This window comes from Perna viridis, chromosome 1 (genome assembly GCF_037379345.1).
Source record: "Perna viridis isolate PV_CMFRI_1.1 ecotype Kerala chromosome 1, ASM3737934v1, whole genome shotgun sequence".
Taxonomy (NCBI): domain Eukaryota; kingdom Metazoa; phylum Mollusca; class Bivalvia; order Mytilida; family Mytilidae; genus Perna; species Perna viridis.
The window spans coordinates 54035153-54052683 of record NC_142445.1 but is presented as its reverse complement, the minus strand read 5'-3'; the positions used below and the strand labels follow the sequence as shown (position 1 = coordinate 54052683).

At 32.5% G+C, this 17531-nt stretch overlaps 1 protein-coding gene across 1 annotated transcript in view; it reads right to left on the bottom strand.

The window, feature by feature from the left end:
• LOC148629390 (pyrokinin-1 receptor-like) overlaps positions 1–17043 on the bottom strand; it is a 36999-nt gene extending 19956 nt beyond the window's left edge. The window contains exon 1 of the mRNA XM_088550148.1: positions 16368–17043. The gene's annotated coding sequence lies outside the window, so the exon portion shown is untranslated. The remainder of the gene's footprint in view (positions 1–16367) is intronic.
• Between the last annotated feature and the right edge of the window lie 488 nt (positions 17044–17531).

Here is a 17531-nt window from a genome sequence, read left to right as displayed (position 1 = left end):
CAGAAGTTTTCGTATGAGACAACATTTTACAGATAGATTTTAAGTCTTTCTGTCAAGGCTGGTGTACAATGAACAATTAAAGATCACCATCAGACTATATTTCCTTTATAAACCATGAAGTTATAAGAGTAATCAAGGGTTCCAAGATTCTGGCGAAAATCAAAATAATGTAATCCACGGATAAAGACCATGGAACACATACACACACAACAAAAAACATAAAAATAACCAAAATAACACATACAAAGAAAATGAGCCCCTAAAAACTTGGAGCATGAACCAGGAGCACCGGTAGGGTAAACACTCATTGCTTTTCTAGAAACACCCACCCCGAGTTGCTCATAAAATCAAATGTAGGATAGACGAGAGAGGAAAGGGAAACTATGACACGTTGAACAAATCAGTTCTCACGGTACAGATGGATACATGGCAACGATCGTCGAGTTCATAATGACGACTATAAAACTTTCGTAGTGATGACTTCAATCTTGTAGCGACATAAACCTGTTCCATCATTTTAAGAAGTACAGAGCGATACAAAAGGTCTGCGTAGTTTCGGCAAGCTCTGGCATAACGTATAAATTGTGATATGAAAACTCCGTACGCAGGTGCTGAAGGAATGTTGCCACAGATGATAGAAAGTTTGCGATACGGAATGAAAATCCATCGTCATCTAATTGGTCGTAGAGTTTGGCCAATAGTTTTCCTTCACCACCGATCTATAAGTGCAGGTCAAGATATGAGGCTAACAGTGTCTGCAGTATCCTTTATTTCAAGTTCTTTGGGGTGCATGCGATGTATAAAATTAGAAATGATAATATGCTATCTATATAGCGGAAACTGAGATTAAAGCTTAACGATGTTCTTTCATTTGGATCAAATCAGGAATCTCTAAATATGTGTATCTAGATGTACCGCCTTTTTGGAGTAACAACTTTTTGAGACGGGATTTTTACTGCGTATGGGGAATAGAAGTATAAAGAGTTGAAAAATCATAGGTTTTAATGCTATTGTATGTTGGTAATAATCTTTAATTGAGGGTTTTCAGAGGATCTTTCGAATTTTTTAGGATTCACATTGAAATAATACTACTAACAAGTGTCGTGGTAGGACTTGTGACCCTCTTTGAGAGTTGTAGGTATAGAAATGAAAAGATTTAAAACAGGTTTGGTGGTACATTTTGCAGATCCAGGTACGTAGCGTTGTTTGTGGGATTTATGAATACAGTACAAGGTCGTTAAATTACAATTAATTAGTCTTTGGTAGAGAGACCAAAAGAGGATAGCACAGATTTATGGGATTCCCTTATGTCTTCTTTTGAGAATGTGGTAGCAGCGTAGGTCTTATTCAACTGCGATCGGTTTTTTAATTATAAACACTGGAAGTAATACGTTTTGCAGACAAAAAGTGATGCTTTGGGCTTTGTCTGCTGGTACGACAACATTTTTGTCATGTATAACAGATAATGTTTTTGCTACATTGGGGTCTTTGAAAACTGATTTAACATTGGCACTCATTGACCTATTCAAAACTTTCAAACGTTTCAAAATTTAAGACCTCACAACCTTTACCCAGTCTGACAGTGAAAGAGTAACCAAGGGAACCAAGGTTATAACAGTAATCAAAAGAGTGTAATCCAGGGACAAAGACAAGACATGGAAAACAGACATACAAAACAAAGAACATAAATTAACTAAATTCATATATAAGAAGTAACAAAGCAAATGAGCATTTGGACTCCACTAAAAACTGGAAGCATGGGCCAGGTGCACCGGTAGGGTAACCTTCCTCTGCTTTTCTAGAAACGCCCGCCGAGTTGCCCATAAGTAAATTTCGTGGTAGACGAAAGAGGAAAGGAAAACTATGACACGTTGAACAAATCAGTTTTCATGGCAAAGATAGATACACCGAAACAATCCACGAGGTCATGACGACGACCATAAAACTTCATGTAGTGATGACATCAATCTTGTAGCAACATAACCCTGTTCCAGAAGCCTATTTGTTAGAATTCTAGCGCTATACAAAAGGTCTGCGTAGTTTCGGCAAGCTCTGGCATAACGTATGAGTTGTGATATGGACACTCCATACACAGGTGTTGAAGGGATGTTGCCACAGATGAAAGGAAAGTTGACGAACAGTGTACTTTCAGAAGTACTATTTCAAAGCACGACTTCAAATATTTGACTACAACATTGACGAACCACATTGTACTATATCAAAATGTGAAATAAAAAAATGCAAAACATGTACCATTCAATAACTGACTCGAGTATCCTTACGAACAAGAACATTGACGAACCACATTGTACTATATCAAAATGTGAAATAAAAAAATGCAAAACATGTACCATTCAATAACTGACTCGAGTATCCTTACGAACAAGAACATTGACGAACCACATTGTACTATATCAAAATGTGAAATAAAAAAATGCAAAACATGTACCATTCAATAACTGACTCGAGTATCCCTACGAACAAGAACATTGACGAACCACATTGTACTATATCAAAATGTGAAATAAAAAAATGCAAAACATGTACCATTCAATAACTGACTCGAGTATCCCTACGAACAAGAACATTGACGAACCACATTGTACTATATCAAAATGTGAAATAAAAAAATGCAAAACATGTACCATTCAATAACTGACTCGAGTATCCCTACGAACAAGAACATTGACGAACCACATTGTACTATATCAAAATGTGAAATAAAAAAATGCAAAACATGTACCATTCAATAACTGACTCGAGTATCCTTACGAACAAGAACATTGACGAACCACATTGTACTATATCAAAATGTGAAATAAAAAAATGCAAAACATGTACCATTCAATAACTGACTCGAGTATCCTTACGAACAAGACCTTTCACATAAGAAGTCATGATGACTTAAGTCTACTATATGTCGGTAAAATACAAGCACGATTAATCAAACTAATGTGCGATCATCGTTTGGGAATTAATACCCCCAAGAGTTTATCACCATTTTAATCAACAGGATCATTCAGTTCTCTCCCGTAGTGGTATTAATTCAATGAGGATCCTAAAGAAATCGAAAGATCTTTTTGGAAACAATCATTTCAAGACTATTATCAGAATATAATAGCATTAAAACCTATGATTTTTCAACACTGTATACCCCATACTCAGTTAAAATCCCGACTTGAAAACATTATACGTTATTTTTCCAAAAAAATATGGTACACCTAGATACAAATATATAGTTCTTGGTAGAGATTCCTCATACTTTGTAAGAAATAAATTAAAATAATCGTCTAAATATACAGAAGAAGATGTTTACAAAATGCTGAAATTTTTAATCGACAACATATTTGTCTAGTGTGGTGGACGAGTTTTTCAACAAACAGTCGGCATTCCAATGGGAACGAATTGTGCTCCTCTACTTGCTGCCCTATTGCTTCACTCTTATGAGGCTGACTTTATAGCTGATCTGATCCGAAAGAAAGAATGTCGTTTAGCTAGACCCTTTAATCTCAGTTTCCGTTATATAGATGACGTATTTCGGGGATTTGATACATCGCATCTACCCGAAAGAATTTGAGATAAAGGATACTACAGATACTGTGAAGTCAGCCTCTTATCTTGACCTACCCTTTAAAATCGATGGTAAAGGAAAACTATTGACCAAACTTTACGACAAACGTGATGACTTTTCATTCAGAATTTTCAACCTTCCTTTCATCTGTGGCAACATCCCTTCAGCACCTGTGTATGGAGTGTTCATATCACAACTTATACGTTATGCCAGAGCTTGCCGAAACTACGCAAATTTTTTGTATCGCACTAGAACTCTAACAAATAGGCTTCTGGAACAGGGTTATGTTGCTACAAGATTGAAGTCATAACTACAGAAGTTCTATGGTCGTCATCGTGGATCGTTATGGTGTATCCATCTGCACCATGAAAACTGATTTATTCAACGGTTCATAGTTTTCCTTTCCTCGTTTGTCTACCCCGGGCTTGACTTTTTATGAGCAACTCGGCGGGTGGTTCTAGAAAAGCAGAGGACGCTTACCCTACCGGTGCACCTGGTCCATGCTCCCAGTTTTTAGTGGAGTCCGAGTTGCTCATTTACTTTTGTTACATTGTATGTATGATTTTAGTTACTGTATGTTCTTTGTTGTGTATGTCTGTTTTGCATGTCTGGTCTTTGTCCCTGGATTAAATTCTTTTTATTACCGCTATAACCTCCTTTGATTACTCTTTCTGACAGTGAAATGAAATTGAATGACAAAACTGTTGGAAAATATTTTGTTCTATACAAATAACGAAATATTCATTACGACGGTAACAAATGCAGCTGTACTGAAAATTGATGTTTGCTGTTAAAAAAAAGTACATAGTATGTTATTAAATAAGAAGTACGTATGAACTTAATATGAGATCAAAGTTTTAAACGAAAAATCAAAACTATTTATTTCAATGTGTCCTTTGTTATCATAGTTGATATTAAAAATAAAAACAAAAAATACCAAATAAAAAGACCAAATGAATACAAAAATATTGTCAGTCAAAGTATTTGAAAATGTACAAAATCAGTTTTTCAAACATATCTTCAATTGTTTTGTTTGTATTTAGCAAACAGTTTCTAGTCTTTAAGTTATAATTGGTCCAAACTCCATTATTAGCAACATAGTTTTACTATCTCTAGTGCATTTTGCTCTAATGAACTTCTTATTAAAAGTGATACTTTGCTATGACTTAAGCAGTTACATTGTATCATTTGATTTGATATAGGAATTTTATTTGTTGTCCCATTGTATTACATACTAAGTGTGTATATTGACTAATGTCCATTTCTGTTGTAACACAAACAAGATTTGCCAATGCAAATAGCCATAGGTGGAATTGTATTCGCAAAGAATCACAGATTGATGATAACATTTCAATTAAAACCAGTACACTTATACACATTTACATTACCTGAAACCTATTGTTTGCCGACGACTTCGATGACGCCGACATAGCCATGGCATTATATGACTGCAAAAAAGCTTTATTTAAAAAGTTTCGTTAGATTTTCATCAGTAGTTTCAAAAAGTTGAAGTAAAAAAAGATAAATATAAAGATTTAAGTGTGTATAATATTTCTACTTACAACAAACAGTTTTTACTATATCATCACATAAGTAAAATTGTCGATGAAACCAATCTAGGACAATCTTGTTCAACTGGACAAAAAATAATCGTAAGCTTACATTTAAAAGAATAAATTAACAGTAAAAGGGTAAAGGATGGACATGAAAAACAATAAAACAAGATGTTTTTCATGCTTAAACAGGTCCGACAAAATTAATAAACTTATACATGTCGAAGCTGACCACTTACACTATCAAAAGCCATCATTTTCCTTGTATACGGTAATCAGATGTTGTTAAATTAGATGTAAGCATTTTATTTTTTTTTTTTTGTATGGATTCTTTCATTTTGTTGAAAAATATAACTGACAAGAATGGTGGGTTTCATTTAATTCATCGTTATTACTTCTTTCAGATTCTTAGATAAATGTTGTGAAAATACTTATATTCTTAAGAAACTATGATTCATAGATGTAAGCTAAATCCATAAGTTAAAAAAACACACTAAAAGATACCCTCTACTCCATAGTCTAGTAACAGTAAAGTAATAATATTAACAAAGTTTGTCAAACAGGAAGTCGATCTTGCTTCAGTCTGAAATCGAATACTACGATGTATACCTACATAAAGTTTCTGTGAAATCGCCAAAAATCTTAGATAGTAGTTGCAGAGAAAATTGAAACGAAAAAAATATTGACGAGCGGACGGACTGACAAATTCAAAATACAACTCCCACAAAGCTGTCATATGACAATACCCAGTATAGATGAGCTGTTCAATAGTTTTACTGTGCATCACTTCATGTTAAAGGCCATTCATATAAAATTTGTTGCTTATTTGAATTTTTAAATTAACTTCAATTAAGGGTGACGATAACAATAATATTATTGTTTATGTCCTATTTTTCAGAGGAACGATGATGGAGAAAATAGTGCTTATTTATATGAAAGAAATGGCAATGGAAATTAAAACCTTTCATTTGGTTTTATTACACAGAACTTAAAAGGAAGAAACATATAATTGAATACTAAAAATTTTTAAAAAAAAAGGGAAAAAAATAATATCAGCAAGAACATGCTCTTTCAATAAAATTGCAGACACGACAACATTTCTATAATATTAGCGCGCGGTAAAACCTACTTTAAACCATCATTTCGTTTGAAGTGCCTGTATCAAATCAGGACCATTGCGGTACCAGCTGCTCCAGTGGTATAATTTATTTTGCCAGACTTATTTTGGACTTGACTTGATTATGAAACGGATTAGTGTTCGGTAATTTTGTTGTTACCCTTATCTTAGTATATTTCATATAGTATAAAGTGATATAACCTCTCGGACTCTTTTTTCGTGTATCTTTGTTGTTGTTGTTGTTGTTGTCTTGTATTTTTCATGAAAAGAAATCCTCGATCAATTCAAAGGGTATATTACAAGGTCAAAAAAAATAACTTTGGGCTCAAGTGAAAATGCTTCTAATTCCTGTTTTTACGACATCTAATCCATGACCTTTGCAATCAAGTGATTATCCACTCATTTAATTATATACATCTTTCTATAGAACACAGGTGTTTTATTTAAGCTCAATTGAATAAATTCAATGTAATTTAGAAATCAATCAAATATTTTGAGGTTAAAGAGAATGAACATCTGTATTTAAAAAAAGACAAGACAGAAAAAAACTCACACTCGTTCAGATATAAACTTTTATTAAGTAGAAACTGTTTTAGCTCCCCGATCAACGAGTCGTGTAAGCTATTGCCATTACTTGGCGTTCGTCCTGGTCGATTTTTTTTCAAGCGTCTTATCTTCTGAATCTACTGTACATTGTTAATGGAATTTAGTAGGATTATTCTCTAGAATACTCTGCAAGCATATCTATTTGGCCGCTAACATGGTCACTAAAAATACACCACAGGGATCTGACACAGGTTTAACGACTATATTTCAAAAAACAGTAGCAATTTAAAAACAAATTAAGACTTCTTAGGCGCTTTAATTTGATGAGATCTATTTTCCCATAACATTTCATGTTGTTCTTACGATTCGTTTAAAGTTATTGACCCGTCTACGCCATTTTACCATTTTTAATAATTTTCGGCTCCTTGCATGGAAAATATGGCAATTAGCAAAATTCTGTTGATCCATGTTTCAATGCAGCATTTAAAGATGGTTTTGCTATTTTGTTTTATTATTTCTGCGAAGATTATCTTTTGTGATAAAATAAAAGATTTTTACCAAACTTTGTGAATTTGTTTCAGAGGGTATTGTGCTAAGAATTAATGTGTGAAGTTTTGTTCCATCTACGAAGACTGTCCTTACTAAATAGACCATAGGGTTTAAACGGCAGTTCTTTTGCGAATTTATCCGAAAAAATCTGTAAGGTGTAGACAAATTATGACTGGAGTAAATGTAATTAGCATGATGTACTCTTATAAAATGTTATTGTGAAAATCTACAAACCAATGATATAGTTTTTGTGTCTTCGTTATGTTATTCTGGTGTTGTTGTTGTTTTTTTATTATTATTATTATTATTATTATTATTATTATTATTATTATTATTATTATTATATATTTTAAATTTCAAGAGATAAAATCCTCTTGGACCTGTGACAATGTTTTCAAACTTAATAGCGTTATTGACACCGTAAATGATGACGTTGTGTGGCTTAGGTGGCTGACAATTGGCAGCAGGAATGAGGAAAATTTAGGGATTTCTTAAAAAGAAATTTTTGTTTATACAATTGATCAAAAGATACAACTACATTATTTTAAATTCTCCATGTGAGCCATTCAGACTGTTTAGAGTCTCTAGTTTATATATAGCCTGACTTAATATTAACATCTGTTACACAAGGAAACTTTCATTATTTTTTAATCAGTGTCATTCCCTGTAGAAGTCAGACATGGAGTGAAAAAGTAATCAAGGGAACCAAGATTCTAGCGGAAATTAAAGAATAAAATCTAGGGAAAAGACCAGACAGGGAAGAGACAAACACAACAAAGAACATAAAGTAACTGAAATAATAGATAAAGAGCAACAAAAATAAATGAGCAACTCGGACTCCACTAAAAACTGGAAGCATGGACCAGGTGCAGTGGAAGGGTAAGCATCCTCTGCTTTCCTAGAAACACCCGCCGAGTTGCTCATAAAAAGTCAAATCCAAGGTAGACGAAAGGGGAAAGGAAAACTATGACACGTCGAACAAATTAGTTTTCATTGTGCCGATGGATACGCCGAAACGATTCACGAGTTCATGATGACGACCATAAAACTTTTGTAGTGCTGACTTCAATGTTGTAGCAACATAAACCTGTTCCAGAAGCCTATTTGCTAAAATTCTAGCGCGATACAAAAAGACTGCATAGTTACAGCAAACTGTGGCATAACATATGAGTTGTGATATGAAAACTCCATACGCAGGTGCTGAAGGGATGTTGCCACAGATGAAAGAAAAATTGACAATTCTGAATGAAGTCATCACGTTTGTCGTAAAGTTTGGTCAGTAGTTTACCTTTACCATCGATCTCTATGTGTAGGTCAAGATATGAGGCTGACATCACAGTGTCTGTAGTATCCTTTATCTCATCTTCTGTGGGGTAGATGCGTTGTATCAATTCCCCGATACAAGGGTTGTTTAACGATAATACGTCATCTATATAGCAGAAACTAAGATTAAAGGATCTAACTAATCGATGTTCTTTCTTTCGGATCAGATCAACTATAAAGTCAGCCTCATAGGAGTGAAGGAATAGGTTAGCAAGTAGAGGAGCACAATATGTCCCATTTGAATGCCGACCGTTTGTTGAAAAAACGCGTCCACCACATTGGATGAATATGTTGTCGATCAGTATTAATACCACTACGGGAATAACAGAAACATTGTATGAAAAACGTACCATTATGAAAGTTTAATTTGGCTATTTGTACCGTTAGAAGCAAGAATAGAATTAGAATTAATAATTTGCAGTCGTTTAAGTGATTGTATAAGCGTGCATAAAATCAAATACCAAGAATATATATAATGCAAATTACGACATGTTTCACGTGTTTAATGGAGTAACCTTTCATCAGCAAAATTACAACTAAATACATAGGAAGTAAAAGATTCAAATGTCAACTGTACACAAGTAGAAATGAAAATCAAAATAGGAAGCCAAATCCACCATCAATAAGTTCTACCAAGTAATGAATTTCAAAGGAGTTATATTTTTTGAAGACCGAAGTTTGATATCTTCAGTGTTAAAGGGTGTCGAATTTTGTGCACGGCAATTTTTGGGATGAATGATGATATACAGTTCCTGGTAAGACAGGTCTGACTACTTGATTGGTGAACGCATTCAAAAGCCTATGCTCCACCAACAGTTACATCGTCCCAATGGTTTCTAAATTTAAAAAAAAATATAAATCATATATATTTTGCAAATTACTGTTGTTGTCCAAAACACATTGATGTACTCTGAAAACAGTATTGCCAATAGAAATACTCGAAATATTGAATTCAGTCTACTTCCTGAAGAAGTTTATTACATTTTATTCCTTTAAAAGAACGATATCAGTTTTTCTTCGTGCTAGAGTTTCCAATCACTCAACTCACATCATCAACTAAGTGCCCTGTTCAAACTTTCTATTCAATTTAAAAATAATCTTTTTGTTTGGCGTTGGATACAAAAATAAAGTCTTTAAGTGTCTATACTTGAGATAATTAGTTTTGGGTCCCCTAGATAAGTAACCTAGGAATATATGAATAAGGTTTTTCTTCTTCAATAGATGCATTCATTCAAATGGCCATGCATGTATCTAAGTTCATTCAATTTAGAACAAACCACTGGGTCATAATGAAAAGAAACAGTTTCAATTTGCTTGATTGCATCCAGTAGGGAGAAAAAAACATTGTGTTGATTGAAAAAAAATTAAACACGACTTAATCCATAATAACTGTTTTTTTATGTCATCATAATATACTCAATTTATTCTTGCTTTGCCTCAAATATATTCAATACATGTAGAAAACAACTGAAATCATCTGTGAGGTATATGTTTTTGACTGCTATAGGAAATAAATGTGGAAACATTTTCCCGCTATTTTTCCATAATGCATTTCAACATAATTTGACCTGTCAATATCTTAAAAAAGCAAACATTAAAAACAATTTGATGGATATTTCTGGAGGTATAAACACTTTGATAATGAAACAAATCTCTGTGTTTTTTCTCCCTCATGTGCCACACCGTACACACATTTTGTCTGATTCTTAGACATAGTAGTACTAAAAGACGAAGTAAACGAGTTTTGTCACAGCATATTCAACTATTTTAGTATAAAATATTTGACGGCTAACATCGTTTGAATGATAGAAATATATAGTATTCCTTTATCTTTAATATAAAGGTTGTGTATTGAAAATTAAATCTAATGAAACCTTGGTCAGAATTCTTCCAACCCTGGCGTCATATTGACTTATCAGTGCAGCTGTTATTGACAGAACAGGAAGTCGCAGACAACTTAGCGTCATTCTTATCCTTTAAATGACTACTTAACTTTAGATTACCATATCCTGAGCGGAATAGTATCAATAACTTCATTTTTATTTCCATTTGTTGCCATTTCGATAATGGTTGTCCTGACAATCTAATTCGTTAGCATTTGTTAAATGATGTGTATGTTTGTAGTTTGTTGATTGATTTCTTCCTACCATTGTGTCAATCTCTTGATATGTAAATGCTGATACACAAAAAAGTGATTAGTGATTAACATTTACCTCCAAAATACCATAACAAACTCTAAAGAATAAATATAAGAGCACTGCGCTGTATTTACAAGATATTATTATTAAAAAATAAGAAAAAGAAAAAAAAAGAGAAAAATTTCAATCACCATTGAGCAAAGTCTTAATAACATGCATCAAGAATACTATCCAAAAAGAGAGTATATCCATTGTTACCCCCTAAATACTCAACTTAAACGAAATATTATATGAAAATTACATACATGATTCTTTGTTCTTATATATGGAAACTAGTTGAATTTTCGGAATTCTGTTAAGATTTTCTGTTATTTCTAATGACTGGCTTAAGACATTTGGTTTCGACTACAAATGATAGGCATGACAAAGCAAACACATAACTCTGTTAGGCGTGATTTGGTGTAAGATGACTTCAACTCAGTCATTTTGTTGTATTATTTTCTGATGAATAATCAATCGCATTACATATTTATTCCTTACCACGTTGAGTTTGGTCGAGATTTTATATTATTACATTTCCAATTAAAACTTTGTCATAAAACCCAGAATACACCTTTACACTGGATCGGCATTTTAATTATTTTGAGCAACATCACAGGTATTTACATTATTACAGTATTTCCAACGCCTTAATGGCTCAGGCTTCTCCTTTACATCACATACCATCTCTTTTCCAATTGCCCCATTCTCTAATTTCAACATTAAAACTATTGCTTTTATTCAATTGAAAGTCTTTCCCTCACCAAAATCTCTATTCTCCATTCCATACAAAATACAAATTCTCCATTCCCAATACGAAATCTAAGTTCCAAATTTCCCAAACACAATTTCTGTTTTCCATTACCCATTCGAAATCCCAATCCTCCAATTCCCAATACAAATTCCTTTTTCTTTATTGCCCAAACGAAATCCCTTTTCTCCACTTCCACAATACAAAATCCCAATACTCCATTCCCAATTTGAAATTCCTATTTCTACTCCTCATACGAAATCCCCATATATATATATGGGTCTGAAAAAAAAATCCCAACGATGTTAGAACTGTCAAATTTGCGAAGCAAATTTTTGGTCGCTCCCTCCGCAGGAATCGAACTCGTACCTCTGTGACATTTATGGCAACACAGCCTGCCCGAAGTTCAGCGCCGTAGACCACTTGGCCAGCTAGGCTATTTGGGAATTTTTCAGACCCATCTATAAGTTTACATTATCTTCCCTGTATCAATTTGATCCGATGGAGCAGTGTAGCGAATAGAGTCGTCACATTCTGAGACGTTGTATATATATATAAAGAATGGATTATGTGTAGGGTTTGTTTTCTTGTTAAATCAAATGCTTTTGCTCCTGATATGAAATGAGAAAAGCACGATAAAAATATATTGAATCAAAAGGAACGATTTGATAGTTTAATTGATAGACAAGTTTTCTTCCATTAAAAAACGCTTTAAGTGGATATAAACCAGATAATTGTAATGTATTTTAGCACATTCTTGCATTCATTTTACAGATTTGACAGTTGGTTTATACTTTAATTGAATTTTTGCAAAATGAAACCTTAAAACCTCGAAAGAAATTTTGTTTTCGAAAAGATTTTAAATGGCAATTAAGCTGCAATCGTAGATGTTTCATCTTTTTTGTAGGTGAATTTCATTATCGATATCCCAAGATTTTATAACACGTTGGTTATAAATAAAGTTTTAACTTAATGTTTTATCTTTCGCCCTTTCCACAGAGCAGTAAAAGTTTCTTACAATCGAGAATTTATTCTTCTATTAGTTAAAATGTATGCTGCAAACAATGTTTGATAATGGCTACTTAATTCCACCAACGAATTGATACAGCTACTAGTTTAAATCTTAATTAAAATCTACTTTGTTCATGTAAATTGTCGTAACAATGTTTCAAGCAGATTGATTAAAAAACATTAAAAAATAAGATATTCCGATTATGATTATTCATATTTAAATACATAGTGATGTGAAATAATTTCTTATTATTTTTCCACGTACCAAGAAACATGCATTTAACATACCGAAATATAAAATCACTGTGTGTGTATAATGAAATCAATTGAATGGCACCAGACAAAACATCTTTCTTATTCGTATTAAAGTACGTACTTCTTAAAGGCATTACTTATCGTATATCTAAAGCATATTGCTAATATTCAAAGTGTTGGTTGCATAAGGATAAGGATATCATGACTTCAGAATGGGTTTCAGTATCAGTCTTATGTATTTTTACAAGTCTTTCGAACAGTAGGAAGTTTTCTGCTTCATGGAGAATCTATTATCTAAACATCTTAATCATTACATATTATCTAACATTTTAATGATTTACTGACATTATTTGATATTTCATCTCTAGCACAGAATTTTTGTTCATTTGTAATTACAGAAGGTACATTCTCTGTAATAATAACATTAATACTACATCCATGTACATTTGATATTTATTTAAAAATTAGTAAAAATCCAGTATTGTGGAAAGTCGGAGATAAATTAAAAAGATAAACCACAAGATAATAAGGGATGCTAAGATTTCAAAGACATAAGAAGTATAGCTTTTACTGTATATCTACAAACAGTTCATAAGAAACTTAATAAATGTTATTATTGAGATGTTTTTTTCTTATTTGCAGAATTGCTATACGTGATCCTATAAATCTGGCATGATATCAGTTAGTCTGCCCAAGATTAGCTATTGTGTAAGTGCTTTTAGGATTATACTTATGCAAAAGCCTTCTTTATTGGCTTGTATGATCATTGAAATTATGTTACTAAGCAACTTTCGCAATATTTTTATGATAATTATTTCTTATTTTAGAAACCTCTGGGTCGATGCTTGTTTTGGTAGACCTGGGTGTCCTAGGTATTCACTATCCTAGCAGAAAAATCCGTCTTATCCGGGAAATATATCATATATATTATGTATCGACATGTATCGGAGCAGAAATTCTGAATCCTTAAAACACTGAGGCTTCTTTCCATGTTTTAAACACGGACTTACCAGTTGTAACTCTTTTGAAAACTCCGATTAGGCTCATCGGGACTGGATTGGGCATCATATTTCGATATTTTTTGTTTAGAGTTCTTCTTGCTGATAATACATTCTTGAATCTACAATTTCCTAAGCGTGTGGTTCTAATGTGATGCTATGAGAAGAAATCAAAAGTGGTCACAAAATCGTGCATCATGTGTCGACCAAGGTATAGGTAAGACGTATGATGATGATTTAAAATTTTTTATATGAATCGTCATTGGTTTCCCAACCAGTATTATAAAAGTAAACACCGACCGAAAGGACATTAACGTTTTCGTTTTGTTGAATAGAGTTGACGTCGCGTGCAATTTTTGGTCTCATATTTTTTTTTTTTTTTTTTTTGCTATTCCTGGTAAGACAAAAAGGGTGGCTTCCAAATGGTCTCTAACCAAAATATTTTTTAAAAAGCACAAACAATCATGTTTTGCATATGACATAATATAGTACTAGTAGATGACACTTATTTTTACACGAAACATCTCTCACGCAAGCATGTAAATGAATCGGTATTATAACAAAAGAAGATGCTCGACTTTTTGTATTACTTAAATATTCTTGAGATATGATGCATTATAGTCCATTTCAAATTTCGGTTTTAATGTGTTTATAGTTGAACGCTCTGTGCAATGAATTATACATTAGTTCATATTTCTTGCGCCTTTGAATAAAAGTACTGGAATTGACTATACAAAACATGGCTTGATATGACAAAAATGTCCATACACACTGAAACAATGCACTTCACAAAATGGTAGAAACGATTCACACCTCTTTGTGCTAAAATAGGGGATATGGTAAGATTGCCAATGACACAAAAAATCTAAGCAAAGAAAAATGCGTAAAACGGATATCAATGTTTATGAAAAAAAAAAAATAACGAAAACCACTGGACTACGGGTTCCAAGTTTGGGACAGGCACATAAATTATGTGGTGTGATTAAACATGTTTATGAACGCTCAATCCTCAACGAAAACCTTGACTCAACAATTTACCGGTAATACAGAGATTTTCTTCATTAAAGTTATTAACAATCGTCCCTCTTGTCGTAAATTTTAGTTTTGAGTTTAGTTAACCTTGTGAAATGGAAAGATCCAAATCCATTTAAGAACAATCAAAACTGTCCTTATTAGCTTTATCTTAAGTCAATTCCTTAGGGTAAATTTGAGGAGAGTAATTGAAAAAGTCAGGATTCAATGTCTTCTCTAGATTTATGCTTTTTTTGCTCCTGCCTTTACTACGTGTCTGACAATTTGTAATCAAAATTTCTGTGTACAATTATTGTAATCTTAACGTAATGTGTATTTTTTTGTCAAACTTCATATAAATAACATTTTCTAAAATGCTTTTTGTGACATATAGCAGATTTTTATTCGCCTGTTGCGGTTATAATATATACTAATTTGCGAGATATACGAGAAAGATTCCCTATGTAATCCGTATGATCTACCTTACCACTCTACTATTGATGAACATTAGCCATGAGCTTACACATTCTCATTAGAGATCTAATACAAACTGCATACTGCAGTATACACATATCAATCGTGTACCTGGGGGTAAGCGCCAACCAAGTTGTCAGACTTTTTTACCCCTTGCATTGTTTAATATTTGGAAACCACTTTGACAATTTTATGTAAGTTACCTTTAAGATGTCATTAAATGTGTTTGTCTTCTGTTTTATTATGTTGTGATATTAGATTATGAGATTTACTTCTTTTTAAATGTTTATGGGAACCGGTGATAAAACTAATTTTACTTGTTAAAGGTAACTCCTTACAACTGCTTAAAAAAAGCATGAAGAAGGGTATGCTTTTTACATTAAAAATGTGCGATGTGAAAACTAAACAATATGAAGAAACATTAATCAATTGAAGAAACCAAATTATTACGACCAATGTTGTCAACACACACTTGCCAAACAGGTGCGGCAAGAATTAACTCCATTGTACACTAATTGTACAATGCCAGTTTGATATAAATTTGAGATATGAAGCTTCTCTTCTGCTATAATTATTTTTATGTTCTAAAGTTGATTACAACCACAATACTGAAAGGTATGCAATGGCGTTATCTCGGCTAATGAAGTCTACACGTTTAACAGTAATTTTCATTCATTTTTTTATTTTTAAAAGAAGTACAGTCAAGTAGAGTCCAATATGGCCACCAGTCATATGTATTTTTCCCTTGAAAGAAAATGATTATACGCAAAAAATTCAGTCCACATTAATTTTAACTGATAATCACCTCAACCTTTATTGGAGATTTCAATATATTCATTTCAAAACTTAAGACGAATAGATAAAATAATAAATTCGCCTTCATACATTACTCATTTGTAGAATAGAATGGTAACAAAAGCCTGGAAGTTAATGGAATTAGAAATAAACTGAATATATGGTTTGGAAGATCTTAATAAAAAAATTACAATCGGTCAAATAAAAACAAAAACAATTGCAAAATAAAGTCTTACCTTCAATCACCACATCTGGACAGTTTCGGCATATGTAATAATGTTATTCCAACCCGATAAAACAGAACTGTCAGAAAACTCATCAGAGTTTATTTTGACGTCAAACTTCAATCCAAATCTACTGATATTTAGTGTTGCGTAAAGTTGAGTTAGAACCAACTTAATTTTAGTATTAGCAATAAAGATTAATCCAAGTCGAAATCTGATTCTGTTTGCTATAATTTATTACTAAAATTCCTGATTTTATATATCGATATTTAATGATATATGAGAAGGAAGAGCCTCTTTCGTAACGTAGATCTTTGTTAAGATTGCTGATAAAGGAATTCAATTGTCCGTACCACAAGAAATCGTCTTTTTATTATCACATCGTAGGCATACATCAGACTAGCAAGCTTCCAAACATGTTGGTTACGGGTCATGCAATTATGATTAAGTGTTTTATACTTCAATGAAAGTCGTCCATCGTACTTAAGATTTTTTACATTGCCAGATTCACAGTTATTTAGATGATATTTCAAATAGGCTTTTCCATTATAAAGCCATTAAGCCTGATTTAAACGCAGAACAAAATTGCCACAATTCCTGATATTTAAGGTTAATATCAAAACTTTCCATTTATGACTGTTTTGTATTCAAATTAATGCCGACTAATATTCTGATTCTCTGATACGTGAAGTCTTATCATATCGTAAACATGAATACACGATTATTCAATCATGTGTTTCTGAACTATCTAGAATAATAAATGAACACGTTTATTTTAGAAATGGACATGTGGGTGAAATGTATATAAAAATTTTACACTGATATAAACATAACTGACACACATAACAATCATAGAACAAATGAAACATTTTGGGCCACTATAGGTTTATAGTTTTGTATAAGGATTTTCATGTTATTTATTGCAAGGATTAAGTTGATTCAATTATTTCAACAAAGCTCGGCACACTGATCCACATACTTTTATATTATTTTGTGAATAAATACGGTCGTAATACTTACTCAGTTGAATTCATAATTTATTTTTGCATCAGTCACTCAGAGATATTTGATTTTCATTTTTGATAACTATTTAATCAAAAATGACATGAATTTCTTGTTTGGTAGTGTCAATTTGACGTAACTTTTCATTGAAATCTGTATTATTTTCATTCTTCT